Raw genomic sequence first — 17,246 nt, 5'->3', positions numbered from 1 at the left:
TTTTTTTTTTTTTTTTTGCTTCTCATAATTTTCCTTGTTGAGTTCTTTAACTTATTTGGTTAGATTTATTCCTAGATATCTTACACTTTTTGTGGCTATGGCAAATGAAATTACATTCTTCAGTTCTATCTAAGTCTGCCTGCTGTTCATATATAAAAATGCTATAGATTTCTGTATGTTGATTTTGTATCTGCAACTTTACAGTATTCATTTATTACTTCTAGGAATTTTTTCATGGATACCATTGGGTCTTCTATGAATACAATCATGTCATCTGCAAATAGAGATAATTCCACTTCTTCTTTTCCTATTTGAATGCCTTTTATTTTATTCTCTTTTCTGATTGCATAGGCAAGGACTTCTAGTACTATATTGAACAGGAGTGGAGAAAGTGGGCATCCTTGTCTTTTATCAGTTTTTAGCAGAAAACTTTCAGCTTTCCCCCATTCCAGATGATGTTAACTATGGGTTTTTCATAGATACCTTTTATTACATTGAGGAATGACCCTTCTATGCCAATTTTGCTGAGAGTCTTGATCATGAAGGGATATTGTATTTTTTGAAAGGCTTTTTCTGCATCAATTGATATGATCATATGTTTTTAATCTTTCTTTCTGCTAATATGGTGTATTACATGTATGGTTTTGTGTATGTTGAACCATCCTTGCATCCCTGGAATAAAGCCTTTCTTGTCATGATGTATAATCTTTCCTATATATTGTTGGATACAATTTGCTAGAATCTTGTTGAGAATTTTTTGCATCTATATTCATCAGAGTTATTGGTCTATAGTTTTCTTTCCTTGTCATGTTCTTGTCTGTTTTTAGGACAAGTGTGATGGAGGCTTCATAGAATGAATTCCATCCTTTTGAATCTTTAGAAATAACTTGAGTAAAATGGGGGTTAACTCTTCTTTAAAAGTTTTGAAAAATTCAGATGTGAAGCACCAGGATGAAGGCTTTTCTTTTCTGGGCGGTTATTACTAATTCAATCTCATGACTTGTTATGGCCTATTCAGACTTTCTATGTCCTTCTTTCTCAATCTTGGTAGATTATATATGTCCAGAAATTTGTACATCTTATCCAGGTTTTCTTGTTTGTTGGTGTATAGTTGTTCATAGTATCCTCTAATGTTCTTTTGTATTTTTTTTATACCTGTAGTTACATTACCTGCTTAATTGCAAATTTGATTTACTTGGTTCCTTTCTCTCTTCTTCTTAATTAATCTAGCTAGTGGTGTATTGATTTTGTTTATCTTTTCAAAGAACCAGATTTTACTTTCATTTATTTTCTGTATAGTTAATTTATTTTCTATTTCATTTATTTCTGCTCAGATATTTATTATTTCTTTTCTCCTGGAGTTTTTTTTTAATTTTTGTTGTTGCTTTTCAAATTCTCTGATGCTTGATGCCAGGTTGTTCATTTGCCTTCTTTTCATCTTCTTCTTATGTGCACTAATTGCTACGAACTTCCCTCTTATCACTGCTTTTGCAGTGTCCCAAAGATTCTGGAAACTCATGTACTTATTATCATTGGCTTCCATGAAACTTTTGTTTTCAGTCTTTGTTTCTTCAGTAGTTGTGAAGTCATTCAGGTAGGTTATTTAGTTTCCATGTATTTGTGTATTTTTGAGAATTTTTCCTGAAATTAATATCAAATTTAATTCCATTATGGTCAGAGAAGATGCTGAATATAGTTTCTATGCTTTTGAATCTGTAATGCTTTTGAATATGCCCTATCATGTGGTCAATCTTTGAATAGGTTCCATGTGGGCATGGGAAAAAAAAGTGTATGGTTTTTGGGTGGAAGATTCTGTAGATGTCAGTAAGTCCATTTTTTTTTATGCTATCATTTAAATCCTTTATCTTTTCGCTTATTTATTTATGTATTTATGTATTTATGTATTTATTTATTTATTTTTGTCTAGATGATCTGTCCTAAGGGGATAATGGGCTGTTAAGGTCATCAACAATTAGTGTGTTGCAGTCTATCTCTCCTTTTAGATCTAACAGTCTTTCCTTCACATATTTGGGTCCTCCTATGTTGGGTGCATAGATATTTATAAGTATTATATCTTCTTGATGAATTAACCCTTTTACTACTATATAATATCTTTCTTTATCTCTTCACTACAGTTTTTGTTTTAAAGTCTATTTCGTCAGAAATTAGTATCACAACTCCAGCCCTTTTTTGGTTCCCATTTGTGTGGAATACCTTTTTCCAGCCCTTCACTTTTAGTCTATGTATATCTTTTTCCATGAGATACCTTTCTTGTAGGCAACAAATAGTGAGTTTCTGTTATTTATTTATTTATTTAATCCATTTAGCTAGTCTGTGTCTCTCAATTGTACAATTTTATCCATTAACATTCAATGTCATTATCATTATTTCTGGACTTGTCCCTACCTTTAAGTTGGCCATTGTCTTGGTTGTCTTTTATTCTCTTATTTCTGTCCATTCATTATTTAGTTTTCCTGGAACAGGGCTCTCTTCAGAGTTTCTTGAAGAACTGGTCTGGTGTTGGCAAAATCAGGTTTTGTTTGAGAAGATTGTAATAATTTTTATTTTTTATTGCATATGAAGGATAATCTTGCTGGACATAATAATCTTGGTTGAAATTGTTTCTCTCTTAACACTTTCAATATTTCTTCCCATTCTTTCCTTGCTTGCATTGTTTCCATTGAAAGGTCTGGTGCTAGCCTGATAGAATGACTTTGTAAGTCACTCGATGTTTCTCTCTTGCCAGTTTTTTTTTCTTTCTTTCTTTTTTTTTTTTTTTTGGAGAGGTTTTTTGCTATAGGGCGCGTGTGCTCGCCAGACAGAGAGAGAGAGACAGAGAGACAGAAAGCAAGAAATCACTCCCCCAGGGGGGATGGCCACGCTGCAATCCCTTCTCCTCCATTCTCCTCTTGGGATCTTGGGCACGCACGCACACGCGCCCGGCGTGAGTTTAAGCCACCAGGTCTGGGGCTCGAACTGCGGTCGACTACGTGGGAGTCCAGTGACATAGCCATTATGCTAACTGCTGGTCCCATCTTGCCAGTTTTAATATTGTCTTTACCTGTGGTTTTGACCAGTCTGGCTAAGACGTACTGAGGAGAGAATCTTCTTGGGTTGATTCTATTTGGGGTCCTTTGTATTTCTTGGGTCTGGATGTTTGAGTGCTTCTCTAGATTTGGAAAATTTTCTTCCAGGATTTCATGGAAAAGATTTTCCATGCCCTTATTAGTTTCTTCATATTCTGGGATACTGATTATTCAGATGTTTGGATATTTAATGGAATTTAGTATCTCTCACATATTATCCTCATTTTTTGGTTATTTTCTCTATCTTTTTGGCATTTTTTTTCTCTCTACATCCGAGATTCAATCTTCAGCACGATCTAATCAGCTTTTAATACTTTCAAGAGAGTTTTTGGTTTTCTGTATTACAGACTTCATCTCTGATTTTTTTTTTGGGGGGGGAGAGGTTTTTGCTATAGGGCGTGTGTGCTTGCCAGAAAGACACAGAGAGACAGAAAGCGAGACATCACCCCCCAGGGGGATGGCCACGCCACAATCCCTTTTCCTCCATTTTCCTCTTGGAATCTTGGGCATGCATGCACATGTGCCCGGCATGAGTTTAAGCCACCGGGTCCAGGACTTGAACTGAGGTCAGCTTCATGGGAGTCCGGCGACATAGTCATTACACTGACTGCTGGTCCCCATTTGATTCTTTCTTATGGAGTTCATTTCTTTTTTAAAATCATGGAAAGACTTCCTCATCTCCTGAAGTTCATTGTTTCTTTTCTGCTCCAACTCATAGAGTTTTGTCACTATGAATGTTCCACATTCTTTCTTTGACATTTTGGTAACTTCCGTTTTGTTCTGTTTTAATTATTTTTATTTAGCTTTATTTATTTATTTAATTTAAATTTGATCTGAAATAGTCACACAGAGAGAGAGACAGAAACTGAGAGAGAGAAAGGAGAGAGGGAGGGAAAGTGAGAAAGCAAGCTGCCAGATCTGGGACTTGAACCACAGTTGACCATGTGGGAGTCCAGTGTCCTTAACTATCATGTCAGCTGCTGGCCCCACTTCTTCTGTTTTTTTTTTTCTGAGTTGTAGGAGACTTATTGTCTTCTTTTGATGTAGACATATTTTCATATTTCCTGTTTTTGTTCTGTTTTGTTTTTTCAAACTTGTGGCTCTTCTGTGACTTCTACCCATTGGGTAATGTATTCACTTTTGGGAATGTTTCTGCCACTGGGAAGTAGTTTGCTTCCATTCTGCTGTGTATTGCTTCTGTGCCAAAGTCTCTCTTCTGCTGTGTTTAGCAATGTGATCCCCATGGGAGGAATTTTCTTTTCAGGTTTCTGAATGAAGAGCAGTTTCTCCCTTTTTTTCATGTGGTTCAGTATAGAAAGAGGATCCCTAGGAGCCTCATGGTGCTACGATGTTTGAAATCTATGATTCTAGACATGTCTAGTCCCTCTGGTGGGTGGAGGATGAGGAGAAGATGACAACATAAGAGGGAAGAAAAAAGAATATGAAAGAGGAAAAAAGAAGATTTTGGCAGAGGGCTGCAGATGGACATGGTCTCTGCTTGAGAGCTGAGAGCTGCCCTAGGAGGGAAGGAGAAGTAAAGAATTAGCAAAAGAAAGAAGGGGGAAAAAAAGAAACAAAACAGTCTACCTTTCCGGCGGGGAGGAGGGGAGTTCTGAGATTGAGAACTGGGGGCCGGAGTTTGAGCCAGTGGACTGTCTCAGTTTCCCTGATTGGGAAGGAGATTACAGATGGAAGTGGGCTCTCCTTGAGAGATGAGAGCTGCCCTATAGGGTAAGGAGAAGTCTATATGTATTTTCCACAAACTTCTGGAAGACCCTTATACTATCAGCATTATTTAACCTGTTTCTATGGCTATCGTGATAACTAGTACAATGACCTGAGTAGAATAGCCTTTGCACATTAAGTTTTATTCACTGGTGTCCTTATTTTTAAAAAGTATTTTATACTGGGATCAGCAGGTGGCATGGTGATTAAGGTACTGGATCCCTACATGGCCAACCACAGTTCAAGTCTTGGACCTGGAGGCTTGTTTTTTCTCTTTCACTCTCTCTTTTTCTCTGTCTCTCTTTAGTGAGCGCATATGCTTTATAGCAAAAAAATTAAACAACAATAATAAAAATTAAATAAATAATTCATAAAAATATTTTATATCCTTTCATATTTATTTATAGCTAATGGTAGGGAGAATGGAGACAACAGGTTAAGATAATTTTCTCTTTCCCCTTCACATTTTAATTAAATTAATTAATTAATTAATTTTGGAGAGGCTTTTGCTATAGGGTACATGTGCTTGCCCGAGACAAGAGATAGGCAGATAGGAAGCAAGAAATCACCCCCCAGGGGGGATGGTCATGCCGCAATCCCTTCTCCATTCTCCTCTTTGGGATCTTGGGCACGCATGCACACATACCAGGTCTGAGTTTAAGCCACCGAGTCTGGGACTCGAATGGCGGTCGACTACATGGGAGTCCAGCAACATAACCATTACACCAACTGCTGGCCCCTAATTTAAGTTTGTTTTATTTATTACTTAAGAGGGAGAGAGAGAAAACAAGCACCCCCAATAGGGTCCCCATGCTGCAATCCACCCTTAGTCTCTCAGTCAGCTCAGATCACATGCACATGCATTCACCCAACATTTAGAGGGAGGCCCAGGATGAAAACCTAAGACCTTTTAATGCTGACTGCATTAGTGACACTATTCACTTTACCTGCTCCTATCTTTAAAGCTCCTATCTGTTTCTCCCCCTCCATATTGGTGCAACTATCTATTCAATCTAATATACCCACTGTGTCAAGAGCAGACTTTTTAGGAAAGATAACTGATGGTACCATAACTTCAAACACAGAGTATTCCATGATTTCTTTTATTTATTTATTTATTTTTTAATTTACAAGAGGGCATGTGTGCTTACTAGAGAGAGACAGAGAGTCAAAAAGAGGGAGAGGGAAAAAGCACCTCCCAAAGAGGCATGGTCAATGTTGCAATTCCTTCTCTTCCATTTCTCTATCCTGTCAGTATCTTGGGCATACACACACATGCACTCAGCATGTTTTTCAAGCCTTAAGACTGGGACTTGAACTATGAGGTTGGCCATGTGAGGTCAAGTTCTCTTAATCACTAGGCTACAGGTCTGGCTCTCTATGATCTATCTTCTGCTTTATTGTATAATTTTATTTCCTGCCCATACACCACAGACTGTGCCAACTATCTTGCAATGTGGGAATTCCTCAATGACATCATGTAGCTCTATGTGTGTGCATTTTAATATTTTTTGAACTATCTCTCTCCACTGCCCTTTTTCTCCTTCCCTGCTTCAATCTGGCCCTTATTTTATTCTTTTGCATTTAAAAACTCCCTTTAAGGATACTGCCTGTGAGTTCCCCCAAATACCCAAAATATAGTTCTACAATATCATGACCTCTATCACTGCAGGTAGTAATTGACTTTCCTTTTCAACTATGCCATGAACGGTTTGATAAAGGACTATTTCTTATGAGTCTTTATTTCCCCAGTGCTGAGCTCAGTTCCTGGCATGTGATATCCAGCTAATAAAGTTGAATGAGGATGATAGCATCAAAAGATTTGGAGGATTGAGGAGATATGGAAAGTAAAAGAATGAAAGGTGGTCCCAAGATATCGCCTTTGGGGGAACCAGCAGTTAGTGTAATGGCTATGTCGCTGGACTCCCACGTAGTTGACCGTGGTTCGTGTCTCGGACCCGGTGGCTTGAAACTCACACCGGGCGCGTGTGCATGCATGCCCAAGATCCCGAGAGGAGAATGGAGGAGAAGGGATTGCGGTGTGACTATCCCCCCTGGGGGGTGATTTCTCACTTTCTGTCTCTATGTCTCTCTCTGTCTGTCTGGTGAGCACACATGCCCCTTAGCAAAAAAAAAAAAATCTCTCCAAAAAAAAAAAAAAAAAAGGATATCGCCTTTGGGTAACTGGGAAGATCTTCTTGCTATTAACCAAAACAGAATGCTTAAGAGAATGATATGAATCTGCTGGGAAAAAGGAAATTGGTAAATTTGATTTGTGCATGTGATATGTTGAATAGAAGATCATAGAATAGCAATCTCCAACCACTATATACATTATGTGTTTAGTAGTTAAGAATTTGGTTTCATGGACAAAAATGTTAAAAATGCTCTTTTATCCTTTGTAATTGTGAAAGAAATTGATCTTAAATTCCTCTTTAAAGCACATTTATGAAAACAAAAGGGAAGAATTAGGCTGACTTCCTTGCTCAGACTCTAGATTTTCCTCAGTTACCTCTAAAGTTAATGAGCAACTAATCTTCAGCAAATGAGTAAATTTTATAAGCTTGGTTGAAATGGGACACTATGAACAAATGAAGTGCTTTTGTTGAGGCTAAGTGGTTCTTAATAACATTGTATAAATATCATTCATTAAATTAGCAGAATAGGAGTGATTTACTTTAAGATGCTTATGCCTTTGTTTTAATATTTAATAATATATTATAATAATTTAAGTAAAAAATGTGTTTATGTGTGTGAATTTTCTATTCTCAAAGTCTGACCTGTGGGGACTCATCTAGGATGCAAACAAAGAACAGAGTTCTATGAAGAATGAACTTGCTTGGTGAGAATTACACAGATAAAACAGAAGTGTGGATTGTATATGGATAGCTAAACATTTCACTCTTTTTGTAATAAACCAATTTTGTTATTTCACCAGTTTTATCTCCTACAAACATGCATATCTTTTAGCAACATCCACCCACAATGAAGTGTAATCATGCATGATTTTGAACATGTCATATTCTATTCTAATTCTCTAGCAGAGAGACTATTTAGTAGGAGCTTAGAATTCTTTTAAGAAAGACTTACTGAGCTAGCATTGGACTCCTACATGGATAACTATGGTTCAATTACTGGACCTGTCTGCTTGAAAATCATGCTGATTGTGTGTGCATGCATGTTCAAATCCCAGAAGAACAGGCAAGAAAGGAATGCAGCATGACCATGACCCCTGGGGAGGATGACTTTTTCATTTTCCCTCTCACTATTTCTCTCTGCCAAATATACATGCCATTTGGCAAAAACCTAAATAGAAGTAAAAAAAAAATAGAGACTTACTGTGAATGCAATTGCTTGTTTTGTTTTTGCTATAGGGTGCATGAACTCACCAGAGAGAGATAGAGACATAGTGAGAGAGGGAAAGTGAGAAAGCACCCCCATGGGGGATGACCACACCACAATCTCATCTCCACTCTCCTCTCGGGATTTTTTGTGCATGCACATGCAAGATCAGGCCACTATGTCCAGACTCAGACTCAAACAGTAGAGTTGGTCATGCAGTATCCAGCTGCCTTAACCTCCATGCCACCTATTGGCCCAAAAATCATGCACTCGTTGAGAGAGGCAGAGAGGGAGAGAGAGAGAGAGTAAGATGGACTTGATGCCGCAAGCAATTTGAATATACAAAAAGCTGTAGCTCATTTCTGGGCAGTAGAACTCTGTCAGGCAAGTGTTGTATAATATCAAATTTTTGCCTTTGGTTCTTTCTGGGGTCATCTCAATCAACAATCAAATATGAGTATTCTGAAATTGGGAATGTGTCTTTTATGGGCTGAATTGTGACCCAACCCCACAACTCATATGTTGATACTCTAGCCCTAAAATTTTATTTGACTTGGGGATAGGATATTCATAAGGGTTATTAAGTTAAAATGAGGTCATTAGGATTGGCCCTGATCCAGTATGGCTGGTGTCTTTTTAAGAAGAAGAGATTTGTGCCTAGACAGACATGGAGGGAAGACATGTGAAGACATGGGGAGAAGACAGCCATCTAGAAGCCAGTGAGAAAGGCCTGGATCAGATCCTTCCCTCATGACACTCAGAAAGAACTAAGCTGGTGATACTGAATCTTGGACTTCTGTCCTCCAGAACTGTGAGAAAATAAATTTCTATTGTTTAAGCCATCCAGTCTGTGCAGTACTTCGTTAGGAAGACCCTAGCAAACAACCACCACATCTTATCATTTGTGTAATATGCTGTATTTCATGCATGACTTGGCACATAGAAAGGTTTTAATAAATGTTTTCTGAACTGAAGGAGTAGAAATGGGTTAGTGCATGTGCAGAAATATGCGTAATCTATAAACCATTATCCATTTAAAAATTTCGTGCAGTGTTGCTTTATATTGACTATACTTGGAAGAGAGGGCATTTATACACCCTTGATGAACTCCTTGCCTGGGTTTGTTCACCCTGAAAAAACAGATGATAAAAGCTTTCACATTAGCTCTCTCTGTACAGGTGCCTCTGCTGTTTTACTCCTCATCTTGTCTCTACCAATAGCGGCACTTCACTTTCTTTTTTCCTTGAGAAGGGAGGATACCAAGCATTTAAACAGCCTCCTAAACACATTCCTTCAAGTTCTCCCACCAGTAGGTCAGGGAAATTGTTAGGGATTGTCTTTGGGTCTGGACTTCACTGGGATTTAGATAGCCTCCATTTATCAGTATCATTTTATTGTTTTTTACTTTCTTTTATACCAAAAGAGAATATTTACCCTCTGGATGAACTTTTAACTGAATTTAGTGTGGAGTTTAGTAAAGCATAAAATACACAGGACTGAGTTTAATTTATACCAACAATTGTTATTGTCTTTAGAGCTGGTAAATATTCTCTAGCCCTCTGAGGTTATGTCAACATTTTAGTCTTGCTTTCTGGGAATGAGAATTATTCTTCATTTCAACATTTTCTCTGTTGCATTGATTTTGTTGACTCCTTATGGCTGATATTTTATTAAATTCTTACAACTACCCTAAGCAGTGAATGTAATTATCACTGCGATTTTACAGATGAAGAGATGGAGGCACGCAGAGGTGAAGATCATTTGACTACTCTGGCAAAGCCAAGGTTTAGGGAAAGTTTGGCCTGAGTCCCAAACCTGTGTTCTTTCACTGCACTGTATTAGCCCCCTGTTTCCACCAGTGTTCTTTTAAGCCGTATGTCCTATTCTCTCCCTATGAAAGCCGTGTGGGTAGTGGGTAGAGATGGAAGAACCTTCAAGTTCTTGATAGCTTTGCAATTTCTCAACTTTGCTGCTTCTTTTCTTCTCTATTGTTTCTTTGTAATCCTCTCTTAAGCACAGTCACTGAAGGATGTTGTCTCAGCTGTGCCCTGCCACTGTTTGTCCTGATTCTATTGTGTCTCCTCAATCCCATTCTAGCCTCCATGTTGGGAGTTTGGCTTTGCTTCATCATCATCCATTTCCTTTTCCTGTATGCTCTGCTTCCTTTGCATTTTCCTGTATGCTTTGTTACCTTTACATTGCCTGACATCACAATCCGTTTATATTCTCTGGACTTGCTTGCCCTCTAACAAGCTCACCAAGGGGCCTGGCTGTTGGGTCGCTGGTTTCAGATACTCTGCTATTCCTGCTTATTTCACTTCATACCTTTATAGTAAAGCATACTTTTGCTAAGGAAGCTTCTTTCATTAAGTGGAAAAATACCTACCTTGTGAGAGCATTATCTTAACACATGAAACAAACTTTTCATGGTGTTTTCAAGAACTTGTAGTGAATAGGAGCTTAATCCAACATGATTCTAGACTTCCATTTCCTAGTGTGTGTTCCTAGCAGTGCTTGTCCTGTACAAACTTTCTTAAAAATTAAAATCACAATAATACGTCTTTTTACCAGTATAGGATATTAGAGGTGAGAGAAACCAGTTGCAGAACTGTGTGTGCCTGTGGCATCACCTCTGCCCTTCACTCCTGACCACACTCCCCAACTCTCCACCACAAAGTGCCCAGGAGACCTATTGAGGGAAGCTGCAATTATATATACCTAATGATCTGTGTTTCTCTAAGCTGTCACTGAGCTCTTCATCTTTGCCTTCTTCAGGCACCACAAGATGCCCTAGCTTATCAACTCAAGACCCATATTTTGTCATCCTCGTTATGCCTGTGCACATTCTCTGGTGAGTCCCAGTCTCCCTCCTCCCCTCCGCAGCAATTCCACTGTCCATTCTGGAACTCATATGTGTCTGTCTCAGGAGAGACTAGGTTTTACCATGGTAGCAAATCAACCACACACATGTGCAGCACCCTAAACATCACTGGCCCTTCACAGAACAAGTATTTTCACCTTTTCTTTAGGTTCAGGATTGGTTGGAGAGAGTCAGCTATACTTAGTCATCCAGAAGTGAAGCAGACAGGGGCTCCACAATGCTCTACCAAAATATCTGGAAGTGAATCCTTCACAGTGGCCTCAACAGAGTAGAGTTAAATGGGAGAATCACATATGGGCTTTTCATTGTTTCTGCCCAGAAGTGATGCTCACCATTTCTCAAATTTCTTCACCAGGAGTATCCAGATGGCTTGGCCCAAGTACAATGGAGTTGAGAAATCCTGTCTTCCATGATGCTAAAAGGGGAAGAGAAAGATATTGTGACCATCAGCAACACCTATCTCAGTCTGTCATTAAAAGAAACCTCCTATCTTTGATCATTTTTCATGTATTTTCCTCAACTTCTTGTTCCAAATAAAATATGGCTTTTTGTAAGAACATTGCTTTCCCTGAAATATTCAGAGGGTGGCTTCTTTTTCTCATGTGCCATGAATATATTTTTACTTCCTGCATTTTTATCCTTCATGATTTTGGTTATCAATTGTGGTGATTTTAACATGTACAATGACAACTCCTTCCTTATTTGTCCTTGACTCTTCATCACAAAGTATTTTGTCTTTTCTCTTAGTTCTGACACCTGTTCTCTGGGTCGTACTCTAGACTTTTGCCTCCACCTCCCCTCAAGGAAAACCCTCTCAGTTTCTAGCATCTCACTTACTGGCTATTGTTTTTTATTTATTTATTTATTTTCTATCTCATCCTTCTTGCTATGGGCCAAATTGTGGTCCCCTGGAATTCATATGAAGTCATAATACGAGAAACTCAGCATGTGACTATATTTGGAGAGGGGTTTTAAAGAGGTAAATAAGTTAAAATGAATCTGTTAGATGGGCCCTAATCCAACTTGGTGGATTTATTTATGTATTTATTTTACTGATGTCTTTGTAAGGACAGAAAATTGGGACACAGAGGGAAGACCACAAGAAGATGATGGAAGAAGATGCCATCTGCAATCCAAGGAGAAAGACCACAGAAGAAAAGAACCCTGACGCCCTATCTTAGACTTCTAGCCTCCAAGCTGTGATAAAATACATTCTATTGCTCATGCTACTCAGGCAGTATGGTATCTTGTTATGTCAGCCCTCACAAACTAATAGGTTCCTCTAGGATCCTCATGTTCTCACCTCTCCTTAACTCAGATTTCATGTTTCAATATGATAATAAAACTCTTCTATCTCTCTTTGTTTTTCTTGATTCTTAAATCTGTGTTTTGCATTATATATTGTAAGTGCTGCCTGACAAAAATTTCACCCTGGCTGTATTATACTGTCTACTTGGACAAAGTCTGTGATTAAGCAGCTAAGCATAGCTAGAGGAAACCAACCTCTATTAAGCCCATGAGTCCATGTTAGATTATGTAATTTTCAATATTTCTTTAATAATTGTGTCTTATTTTCTGTGTACTGATTTATACCATCTTGTTGGTCTTGAGCTTTCTAGTCTTTTCTTCATTTTCAGCCAACAATGTGTTTCTTCCCCTCTTTTTTTAACTCAACATATAGAAAGAATTAATAAAAATAACTTCATGTCCCTTCCTCCACCAAATGTACCAACTTCCCTGTTTCTGTACCCACATACTCTGTTGTCTTGTTTGTGGAAATAGATGAATCATCCATATGTTTAGCTAAGGGAAGCCATTTGCTTCTACTCTGGAATGCCTATGCAGGAAATTGCTTCTGTGACTGTCCCTGGCCCCCTCCTGCATCAGTGTCCCCTTCCATTTCTGTAGGATCATTTCTATTAGCATACCCAGATACCCAGGGCATCATTGGAATAGGTTTTGCTGTGCTGAAATCTTAGTGTATGCAACAATGGTTTATTTCTTGCTCGCCCAGCATCAAATATGTGCTGATGACTCTTCACAACAGCTCTTCTACATGGGGGAGATGTGGGGATTCTTGTTCCTCCATTTGGTGAGATCACTATCTTAACACATGGCTCCCAATGTCCCTTTGGCTGAAGAAAGGACAGAAGAAGGTGGCATACACATAGATGGGAAAAGAGAACAACATTCAGTTTTTTACTAAAAAAAATGTGCTTTATGTATAAGCATTTAGAAATCCATGATATTTTAATCTTACTGTACTACTGACAATGTGGGAGTTCACTTGCAACGGATCATAAAATAAAGGTGGTGATTTCCTTTACATACAGTGAGCATATTAATTATGAAATTTTATTTTTCATTTTGTTCATGCATGTGTGTGTGTGTGCATGTGTGTGTTCATAGAATTCACCACAGCAGAATCATTCTACTCTTGAGAGGGTAAAGGTAATTTCATGCAATAGGTATGCAATTGGGAGGGAGGGATTGTTTATCTGGCTTACGTATTTTATTTCTAACTACAGAATTTGGTATAAAATGATCTGATTTGGCCCAACCAAATTGTGCAGTACATAGTTTACTGGACTTCAGTGTTAGAAACCACGCGGTCAACTGTGGGCTTAGATCACCAATTTGGCTTGAAAACATGCTGGACACATGTGGCTACTGAGATCCAGAAGAGCCATAGGGTTGGGGAAGGGGTTCATAGCATGATTAGATCCTGTTGATGGTTCCTTCTCTCTCTCATATGCATGCTTGTGCACACACATTTGTTCTCTATTATAAAACTTAATTTTAAATTCATAAATAAAAGAAAACTACTTGCTGTATATTCATGTCAGGGTGAGGGCAAGTGAATTTGTTTATGCTTTCGCATACCTACTTAGGATTTTCAACAGACATTCATACCGTTGAGTTTTTAACAGACATTCTTATCATTCCAGTCTAATCTTTGGTTTTAAGGACTCATCTGTGTACTTATAAATACACTTTTAAAATGATACAACTAACAAAGAAGACTATGGTACAAGGTTGTTTCTTGTTGCATAACAAGTCACATGAAAAGAAGTGGCTTAAAACACTTAATGTTTATTTAGCTCATGACTCTGTGGGTCAGTGGTTCTTCTGGGTCATAGTCTGCAGTCAGCTGCCCCTCCCCCCCAGGTCAGCAGCTGTGCTTCTGAGGGTTGGCTGGTGGTGAACTGGATGAAAATGGAAATAATTGAACGTGTGTCTCATCCTCTGAGGACAGCCAAGGTATGTTCACGTGGAAGCTAGGTAGGCTCCCAAAAAATACAGTAGATGAGTGTATGGCTCTTGAATACAGAACATGGAACTAGAAAACTTGCAGTTCTGCCACATTCTACTGGTCAGAGGAGGCACAATGTCAGCCCTTATACAAGGAGTGGGGAAATAGATTTTAACTCTGTATGGCAGGAGTCTCAAAGTCAAGTGCAAATGGTCTGAAAAAAAAAAAGAAAAAAAAGAAAACCAGTTTAGGGCCATTATGTAATGTACCACATAGGAAAAACACTTGAGTGGTGTAGCCTGACATATTTGAAATTTATTCCTTCAGCCTGTGCTCATTTAGCCAGTGAAGAATGCAACAGTCAGAAGACAGTCTTTGAAAACAAGGACTTCCTAAATAGTTTTCCTTTGGTTGCTCACCTCTATTGCCACAATTTAATACAAAGCCTTAAGAGAATAGTCATTCTTTTAAAAGGAAAAGCTTTCATTTATAAGCTCATTTATTTTCCAGTGGAAATAGTTTTTCTGAAAGAGGAAGCATGTTGATTACACTGAGAAGGACCAGCTTCTTGTCCCCATGGTAACAGCATCTCAAATTCTCCATGTTCACCACCCAGAAGCCCAATGGCCAGAGAGAACCGCATTGTATCATGTCAGAAAAGAACACTGTGAGCTTAGCATGGAATGACAGTGGGCTCGTAGGTACGACTGGTATCAGATCAGAATGACAGCCCACCAAATAATAAGAATATGGTTAAATTGCCAAAAAAAAGGATAAATTCTTGTATGAGATACTTGAATAAATTTGACATGTTGCAACATTACTCTTCCCAATAATATAGGAATAGGCTATGTTTTAATGCTTTCAAATGCATCTAACTCATGAGGTTTACATGCACATGTGCAAATTCTCTGGAGCATACAGACACACACACACACACACACAATCGTTGAGTTTGGAATTTACTTATTTATTGAGAGGTTTTTGCTATAGGGCATGTGCTCTCGCCAGAAAGACAGAGAGAGAGACAGAGAACAGAAAATGAGAAATCACCCCCCTTGTGGGGGGGGCAGTGGCCATGCCACAATCCCTTCTCCATTCTCCTCTTTGGATCTTGGGCATGCACACAAATGCATCCAGCATGAGTTTAAGCCACTGGGTCCAGGACTCAAACCGTTGTCAACTACATGGGAGTCCAGTTGCATAGCCATTATGCAATCTGCCGGTCCTGAGTTTGGAATTTAAACAAAAGTAATTGAAGCTATAATAGGCCTGTTATCAGTTACTGGACTATTTGAAATTATTACTCTTGTTCTGACTTAATGTAGTCTGCTAATAAACATGTTTAAGAAACATAATGCCTAAGTCACAAGATACTTGCATGAGTGGTTGCCTTTCTGTGGAAATTGTTCTCTTCCCCAAAACCTTGTCTTATTTGGTGTCACTCAGGTTTTTAAAAATCAGAATTTGGATTCAAATTAGGCTATATCTCCATGCAGTGATTTTGGGTATTTCAGTGACAGATTTAATATCTGTCTGTATCTGTGATACTGTCAAACTGCATTGGAACCATGAGAGATAAATCCTTGTTCACTGTGGTAGCTGAATGGCTGTTGTTGCTGCTGAAACTACAAACAATTTTTCACTGTAAAATCCAGAGTAATAGAATTCAGGAAGGTGGATCCCTAGGGGGTTAAAAAGGGGATGTGTGTGGGATGCTTTTGAATGAGTCACTGGGCAGAACTAGAGGTGTTCTTTCAGTTAGAAACAGGAAACTGGTGGGCTGCTTGGAAAGGCGGACATGAGCTTTGAACTAAGAGGAACTGGAGGTCTTCCTGGACCCTGGGAGGAATCTGACACGAGATGGAGGCATTCCCAGGATAAGGTCATCATTCTTGAGAGGATACCAAATACATGAAATCTAAATCCCAACCCTCACTGCAAACAGCAGGCTAAGGTAGGCTAAGACTTTCCCTCTCATTGGTGAATGTAATGACCAAGAGGTCAATGCAAGCAATGATGCTTTAAAACATTATAAAACAATGTACAGAGCAACCCCCCAACCCCCTTACTGGAGGCCTATAGGAAGAATGAGGGAAAAGAGTGCAGGTGGAGGTTTTTAATTTTTTTATTTTTATTTATTATTATTATTTTTTTATTGGAGAGGTTTTGCAATAGGGCGTGTGTGCTTGCCAGAAAGACACAGAGAGACAGAGAGGCCATGCCACAATCCCTTCTCCATTCTCCTCTTTGGATCTTGGGCATGCACACAAATGCATCCAGCATGAGTTTAAGCCACTGGGTCCAGGACTCAAACCGTTGTCAACTACATGGGAGTCCAGTTGCATAGCCATTATGCAATCTGCCGGTCCTGAGTTTGGAATTTAAACAAAAGTAATTGAAGCTATAATAGGCCTGTTATCAGTTACTGGACTATTTGAAATTATTACTCTTGTTCTGACTTAATGTAGTCTGCTAATAAACATGTTTAAGAAACATAATGCCTAAGTCACAAGATACTTGCATGAGTGGTTGCCTTTCTGTGGAAATTGTTCTCTTCCCCAAAACCTTGTCTTATTTGGTGTCACTCAGGTTTTTAAAAATCAGAATTTGGATTCAAATTAGGCTATATCTCCATGCAGTGATTTTGGGTATTTCAGTGACAGATTTAATATCTGTCTGTATCTGTGATACTGTCAAACTGCATTGGAACCATGAGAGATAAATCCTTGTTCACTGTGGTAGCTGAATGGCTGTTGTTGCTGCTGAAACTACAAACAATTTTTCACTGTAAAATCCAGAGTAATAGAATTCAGGAAGGTGGATCCCTAGGGGGTTAAAAAGGGGATGTGTGTGGGATGCTTTTGAATGAGTCACTGGGCAGAACTAGAGGTGTTCTTTCAGTTAGAAACAGGAAACTGGTGGGCTGCTTGGAAAGGCGGACATGAGCTTTGAACTA

Source organism: Tupaia chinensis, unplaced genomic scaffold (assembly GCF_000334495.1).
Source record: "Tupaia chinensis unplaced genomic scaffold, TupChi_1.0 Scaffold148904_1, whole genome shotgun sequence".
Classification (NCBI taxonomy): domain Eukaryota; kingdom Metazoa; phylum Chordata; class Mammalia; order Scandentia; family Tupaiidae; genus Tupaia; species Tupaia belangeri.
Note: the sequence above shows the minus strand (reverse complement) of the source record.